The following is a 7,108-nucleotide window of genomic DNA, read 5'->3' as shown; positions in this document are numbered from 1 at the left end:
CTCTGGGCTGTCCCTGAGCTGCTCTGGGCCTTAGGCCAGTCACTCGGGTTGCCCCCTCAGTTTGCCCACCTGTACAATGGGATGAGCAGACCTGCCCAGCCCTCCTTGCAGTGCAGACAGGGTCTGTAAATGCCGTGATGGACAGCCAACGTCGCAGGTCAGCACAGAACCAAGACAGAGCGGGCGACTTGGTTCCCAGAGGATGCTCTTGACTTCCTCTCTTCAGGTGGGCTAGGTAGAGAGACACAGAGCCCAGGCTCTGTCCTGGTCCCCACTCGACCCTCCCCTTCACCCCCGTGAGTAGCTGTGCACCCGTGTCCGTCCTTGCTCTTCTGTGTACAATCTGAGTGCCTTTGGGCCAGTTTCTTACATCTCTGCCTCAGTTTCTTCATTTGTATAATGAGTGATCATAGTACATACTTCATAAGATTCACATGCAAATTAAGTGAGATGTTGTTTCCTTATAATGTCTGGCACATACTGAGCACTTGATACGTATTAGCGCTTGACAGTGTTACGGTCCGAGTGGCATCGTAGAAAGGCAACTGGCATCAGGACAGAGGAGAGCAAGCCCCAGAGGAGTCTGGGGAACCTCCAGGGGTCTGAAGGAGGGAGCTCCGTGGGAGAGGGGACAGCATCCACATCCCCAGGCTCAGGCTATGGGGAAGGGGACAGGGCCGGGGACCGTCCGGACTCTTCCACAGCAGACTGCATCCCCGAGAGCCGGCCAGCCCCCACGGACGCAGCGTTCTCCGTGTGGAGGGGGATGAAGTGAGGCTTGAATGAGAGTGAAGCTCTCCGGGAGCTATGAGGTGACTTAGTGCTGTTCTGCCCGTGCCTGCGCTGGGGACACGTCCGCGAGTCCCCCCAGCATTCGTACCTGCTAAACAGAGCATCCCTCTTCTCGGCCAGGAGCCTAGCTCCACCCCTTCTGTCCACAGGAGCTTGGGCCTCATTTCACGAGACAAGTTCTCTGTTTTCTCACCCATAACGTGGGGTTCTGACGGGGCGAGTGCACTTCTCTTGGGCTGCAGAAACAGACATGGGGCGACCGCGGGGCTGGGGTTGGGGATACGAACACCCTAGGAGCAGAGGAGCTGCAGGAGCCAGGCCGACTCCGTGGAGAGCAGAGCAGCCCGCAGGAGACGGGGGCGTGACACCTCTCGCTTGGTATCCGCCTCTGCCCACTCCTTCTCCCATATTCTAGCACCTCGCTGGGCTGCTCAGCCCTTCGGTTGTTTGCCCCAGTTCCTGGGCACTTGGCTGTAGCCCAGCTGGGAGGGTCACATGACCCAGAGCGTGTCCATCTGCACAGGGACGCGTGGGTGGCATTTCTGCCAGAAGAGCAGCACGAGTGTAAATTTACACACACGGAAAACTGTTATTCTGTCCTCGTCCAGCGTCACCTGTCATCGGTTGTAAATTAGGAAACATGTCAACTATGAATGAAGATGGACTCTGTAGAGTTTCATTAAGACGAGAGTGACCGTCCACCCTGTGGTTCTCAGCTAGAGGTGGCACCAGATCCTTCTAAGGGACACGTGGAAACGGGGAGGGAAGCCTTTTGGGGTTGTCGTGACATTTATGGAACGGTTTAGCTCTCCCCAGGTGAATCGTACTCCTCTTCATTGCAGCCAGGGCTCTTGGTTGCAAGCAACAGAAAGCAACGCTATGATCAGGCTACCAGGCGCCTACAGATTTAGCAGGAGGTGAAGTCCCACAGGAGGAAACAGGCAGAGCCAGGGCAGCTCAAGAGAGCAGGGGCAGGAGGCCCCGACACTACTTTAGCAGAACGGTTTGGCTAAAATGATGCTGCCACCCTGCACTTCCCGCCTGCTTCCACGGCGGATCCTAACCGTCCCTTCATCCGGGCCTCACACACACCACTCATAGTCTGGGTCTTAGCATGCAACGGGCGACCTCAGTCACCTGCTCACACGTGGTTGCCAGGGCACAGGCTGAGGAGGAAGGAGGATATGGTCCCTGGAGGACATGGTTCCCTGGAGGATAAGGTTCCCTGGAAGATATGGTCCCTGGAGTCTAAGGTTCCCTGGAGGATAAGATTCCTAGAGGATATGGTCCTCTGGAAGACATGGTCCCTGGAGGATATGGTCCCCTGGAGGACATGGTCCTTGGAGGATAAGGTTCCCTGGAGGACATGGTCCCCTGGTTGCAGAGAATGAAGGGTGCATGGCTGCCTACTGTCCTGCACAAAATGAAAGCTCCCTAAAAACAGGAAAGGAGCTGAAAATGGCAAACAAACAAAAGACAAATATCAACAAGTATCCACCATGTTCTTTTATATTCTTGCTCCAACACATGCTTATGTCAGTCGGTTACGAATGTCAGAAACACCGCTCAAAGTAGCTTCATGGCAAGAGAATTTGCAAGGTGTGTAGTCGAGATCGGGTGGGCGGCTTCTGACAGGGCCTGACTGAGGGCCTCGAACTCTCTGCTGCTTGGCTTTGCCCACCAGGCAGCCCCTGTCCACATGGCGAGCAAATGTCCCCAGCAGCCCCAGGCCTGCTGGGAGCAAGGCCAGGTTCTGGGTGGTTCTGGCACAGAAACTTCAGGAGGGTTCTGACTGGCCCAGCATGAGAGAGGGAACGTGAGTCCACAAGGACCACAGGGACAGGCTCCCCACAGAAAGGGCACGCTCTTTCTAGAAGGAGGAGAGGATGACGCCCATAGAAATGACCTCACACAGGGCTGGGCACTGAGACGGTCCTCGTGCTGGGTCTGTGACACTGGCTTGTCCTCTCTGGCTCCAAGTCTTGGTCCTGGGATTTGGCACAAGCCGTGCCTGTTCCTGTCTTTGTCCCCTCCGGCCTGGGGCCTGCACCGCTGTCTGGGCACCGAGGTCAGGGCAGGCAGGGTGGGCTGTGCCTCCTGAGGACATCACGGGAAGCCCGGGCTCCTCCTCTGCTCCTCTGAGCCCATCCAGCCCGCAGCGAGCGGGAAATGTGTTCCCTTCGCTCGTTCCTTCCTCCGTGCTTAAAAGCAGAGCAGCGTCGCGCTAAGTGCTGGAGGGCCCAGGATAAAAGGCCTGGTTCTCACCCTCGTCAGGTTCAGAGTCTAGGGGACGAGACCATCAAGAAAGTCCCTGGTGGGAGTGCTGCAGCGTGAGGGGGGCAGTGGGCCCAGTGGTCAGGGGCCAGTCTGGAGAGGACTGCGAGGGTTCGAGTCCCAGCCTCACCACTGACTAGCTCTGTGGCCTCGCGCAAGCTACCTAACCCATCTATGCCTCAGTCTCTTCACCTGTAAAATGGGGACGATGGGAATCCTTGACTCACCGGACTCTTGTGAGGATTAAATTAGTTGCTACCTGTAAAGGTTTTAGATTGACACCTGCTGCTCCCTAAGGCCTCAGCTAAGGCGATGGTGTTACTGTTTCTCTGCTGTGCTCTCGCTGCATCCTGGGCACACACGACCCGGCCCGGGCAGATCGAGGAAAACTTCCCCAAGGAGGAAATCCCTGGGAACCGAAGGGCAGGAGGAGGGGAAGGGCTTTCCAGGCTGAAGGAGCAGCTTGTGCGGAGTCCCCAGGGTATGAGCGCGTGGTATTCAGTGGGCCGGGAGTGTTGGTGGGGGTCAGAGAGGTTGTGTGTCACGGCGAGGAATGAATGTGCTAGTGAAGGACACAGCCAAGGACAGGCACGAGCCCACGGAGAGAGGGAGGGAGGGAGGGAGGGAGGGAAGGAGTGGTCGGCAGCCGCTTGCGTGTTTCCCTGCCCCAGGAGCCCAGGAAGTGGGTTTGACCGTTTTCCAGGTGAGCAGATGAGGTCATAATGAGACAAGGTGTTGGCTCAAGGACCAAGCTGCACGCACCTGGCTCCTCCAGCAGCCGGAGGAATTAGCTCATGGTTGGCAAACCTCCTCCTCGGAGCTGCTGTGGGCCGGGGAGCCGGGGAGCGTGTTTGGACAGCAGTCCCTGCGTGCAGCGTGGGTCCCCGGCGCTGGCACATTGCTGCAAAAAAAAAAGCTGACGTGCTCCCTTCCCCACCCCCCGGGCTTGTCCTTGCTGCTGCCAGGTGGCCTGCCTGGTGGGGCACGCCTGGGCCTGGTGGGATTTCGGGGTCTGATCCTGTTTTTCAGGACGCCCTGGGTCCCAGGTCTGGCAGCGTCCTTTGGCTTCCTTCTCGGGCTCCGCCAGCCTCAGGAAGGACCTAGCTTAGATGCAGAGAAAGCTGCTTGCCCCGGGTGCTGTGGGCCGGCCCGGAAGTGCCTGGTTTGTCCAGCGGGAGGGGAGGCCTCTATGCTCTTCCAGCCCAGGAAGCTTCCAGAGCTGGCGTCTGTGACCCGGCACCTGGGCGGCGCCTCTCCACCAGCTCATGACAAACATTTCTCCTGTCACGTCCCTGGGCCTGCGTGGGCGACATTCCAGCTGGAGGGGAAGGAAGAAGCCCTCTGGGCTTCTTCAGGCACCATGACACACGGGGGGCCACGCTCCCTGGGACACTGTCTGGTGACCAGGAGATCAGATCCTGTCTCCCCCTAACTCAGGCCTCTGTGCCTCACACACACACACACATACACACATACACACACACTCACCCCCGAGGATAATAAGCATCTTCGAGTGGGTACAGCTCCTTACAGTTTGCAGAGAACTTTCACATACAAGGTTCTGGCAGATCCCAGCCATTGCACAGATTGGGAAACTGAGGCCAAGAGGAGGGCACTGAGCCTGGGTCCCCGGCTTGTCAGTAGCAGTGTTGGGACCAGAAACCGGGCGTTGGCCCCGGTCTCTTGTGCAGATACGGCGCTGTCACACCTGTGTCTCAGGTGGGCGAGGGTTACCAGTGCGAGCAGGGAGGGAAGGAGCAGGGTACACAGCGGGGCCGAGTGAGCAGGGCCGTTTTCTCCCATCCACGGCAGGACGGGCTCTTCATGCAATTTTGAGACCTGAAAATTTGGGGGAGGTGAGTCCGCTGACTTGGTGTCAGTTGGCTTCCAGGGCAGGACGTGAGGGACACAGATTGGCTCGGGCCACCCGGCAGGTCAGGGACGACAGGATGACTGCCCAGTGCAGTGGAAGGGCTTGGTCTGTGTGCTGTCTGTGATGTAGCTCTGTTAGGTCCAGCCGTCTTCATGATAATGTTTTTAAAAGCGTGACTGTGTGTAGGGCTTACTGTGTACCTGGCCCTGTGCTAGGAGCTCTGTGTTTGTAACCTCATTTAATTCCCACAATGACCTGCGAGGTTGATATTATTATCCCCAGGGCTGGCTTCTTGGGTGTGGGACCCAGGCAGGGGCACAGGATTAATGCTCCACGGTTGCTGTCCTGAAATGCCCAGGACTTTTTAAACAAGGACCCAGCATTTTCACTTTGCACTGAGCCCTACAAATTATGCAGCCAGGCCTGGTTGTCCCCACTTCTCAGAAGAGGACCAGAGGCGTGGGATGGTCTTGAGGCAACCTGCCCAAGATCACAGAGCTGGCGGCTGCCCTCGGGATCCGACCCAGAGCCCAGAGTCAGAGGGCTCCCTGCCAGGTCCAGCCGCTGACACCTGCCTGTGGCCAGGAGTGAGGCTCGCCACCTCTCCCAGCCTCAATCTCCCCCTCCGTGAAATGGGATGATCCCACCTGCCCGTGGGGGCCGTGAGGCTCAAATGAGCCCGTGTGAGCTCTGTCTCCTGCACTCCCGGAGACTCGGCAGCTTGGAGGCTCAGCCTCCAAGAAGTCCAGACGAGGTCTACTCTGAATTGGTTTAGAAACTACTAGTTAAAATAAGTTCCCTTTACCCAAAGCAGCCACGCAAAGTTAAGGACTTGTCGCGGTTTCACACCCCAAGAGGAGCCCTTTATTGGCGGGCAGGACGCCCAGCCCTCTGCAGCGGGAGCTTGTTTCTGGGGAGGGCGGGCGATGGCGTCCTGCGTCCTCCCTGTCTGTCTTTTCTGCTCACAGAACTCAGGGAGGGAGGACGCTGCCCACCCGTCTGTCTGCAGTTGCACCCTCTCCAAAAAGCTTGGCTGGAGCTGCCCTTGCAGGTGGGACGGGAGCCCTGTAGATGCAGCCGCCCCGGGCACACTCAGAACAGATTCTGGCACCTCGGCAAAGAGGCAGACGGCGCCTGGGAGGGGCCCCAGGAAGCAGCTAAGAAGTCCTCACGTTTGGAGGATTCTGACCATGAAACTGCACGGAAAGACCCCCCGAAGTATACCCCACATTTGCAGAGCACACTGTCTTCAGAGTGTGCGTGCAAACTTCAGTTCTGCCAATCCCCGAGGGGCCAGGAGGTTGGTGTTGTCGCCTGCCTTTTGCAGATGAGGGCATTGAGGCTTGGCAAGACTGACAGGACCCAGAGCCAGACCCTCGGATCCCGAGTCTAGGGTCGCCATCTGGAGACGGTCGTGCTCCACCCTGGCTGCTCACTGGGACCACCTGGGGGCTTAAAAACGCGCTGCTGAGTCGTCCCAGAGCCGGGGAAGTGGCTCCTGGGAGTCAGCGTGTTGGTGAAGGTGGGAGCAGGTTTCCCTGCTGTTGGGGCGGCGGGGGGCGGGGAATGGAGAATCCTGCTCACGCCCACCGCGGGGGCAGGCCCGTGCAAGGCGGCAAGGCGTCCTCCTCCACTGCCTGCCGGGGTTGTAGAAACGCTCTGCTCTTCCTTCTTCGCGAGCACTTCCGTGCATATCCGAGAGGGGCCCCACGGCCCAGCCTCCGTTGGGCTTTTGCCACCGCCCTCCCATTTTAATTCTTTCCCCTCCTGTGCTGCCCGGTCCCCATCACCCCAGACAAGCCATCACGGCGATTAGTTTCTTTTCTTTCTTTTTCTTTTTGGCAGGGAGTTTTTTAGGCATATTCAAGTCAGTAAAAATCTCTCTTCCTTTCCCTCCTTTTCACACTCCGGGTGGCACCCTCTCCAGGCCCCTGAGCATCTCACTTTTGTCATTTAAACTTTATTCGGGATGTCATTCCCTATCAGTTCCTTCTCTCATACAGCTGCATCCCCCGGCACGGGTTGCTAAAACGCACCCTGAAAGCCCAGGGCTTCTGTCCTCGGTCCAAGTCAAACGTCCCCTGCTCTGATCTGTCCCACTCTGCCTGCCTGGTCCCCGGGGACCCGGGACACACAGGCTGCAGGCTCGGGTCTAATTCTAACCCAGAG

Source organism: Propithecus coquereli, unplaced genomic scaffold, assembly GCF_000956105.1.
Source record: "Propithecus coquereli isolate 6110/MARCELLA unplaced genomic scaffold, Pcoq_1.0 Scaffold1545, whole genome shotgun sequence".
NCBI lineage: Eukaryota > Metazoa > Chordata > Mammalia > Primates > Indriidae > Propithecus > Propithecus coquereli.
This window is presented reverse-complemented; position numbering follows the sequence as displayed.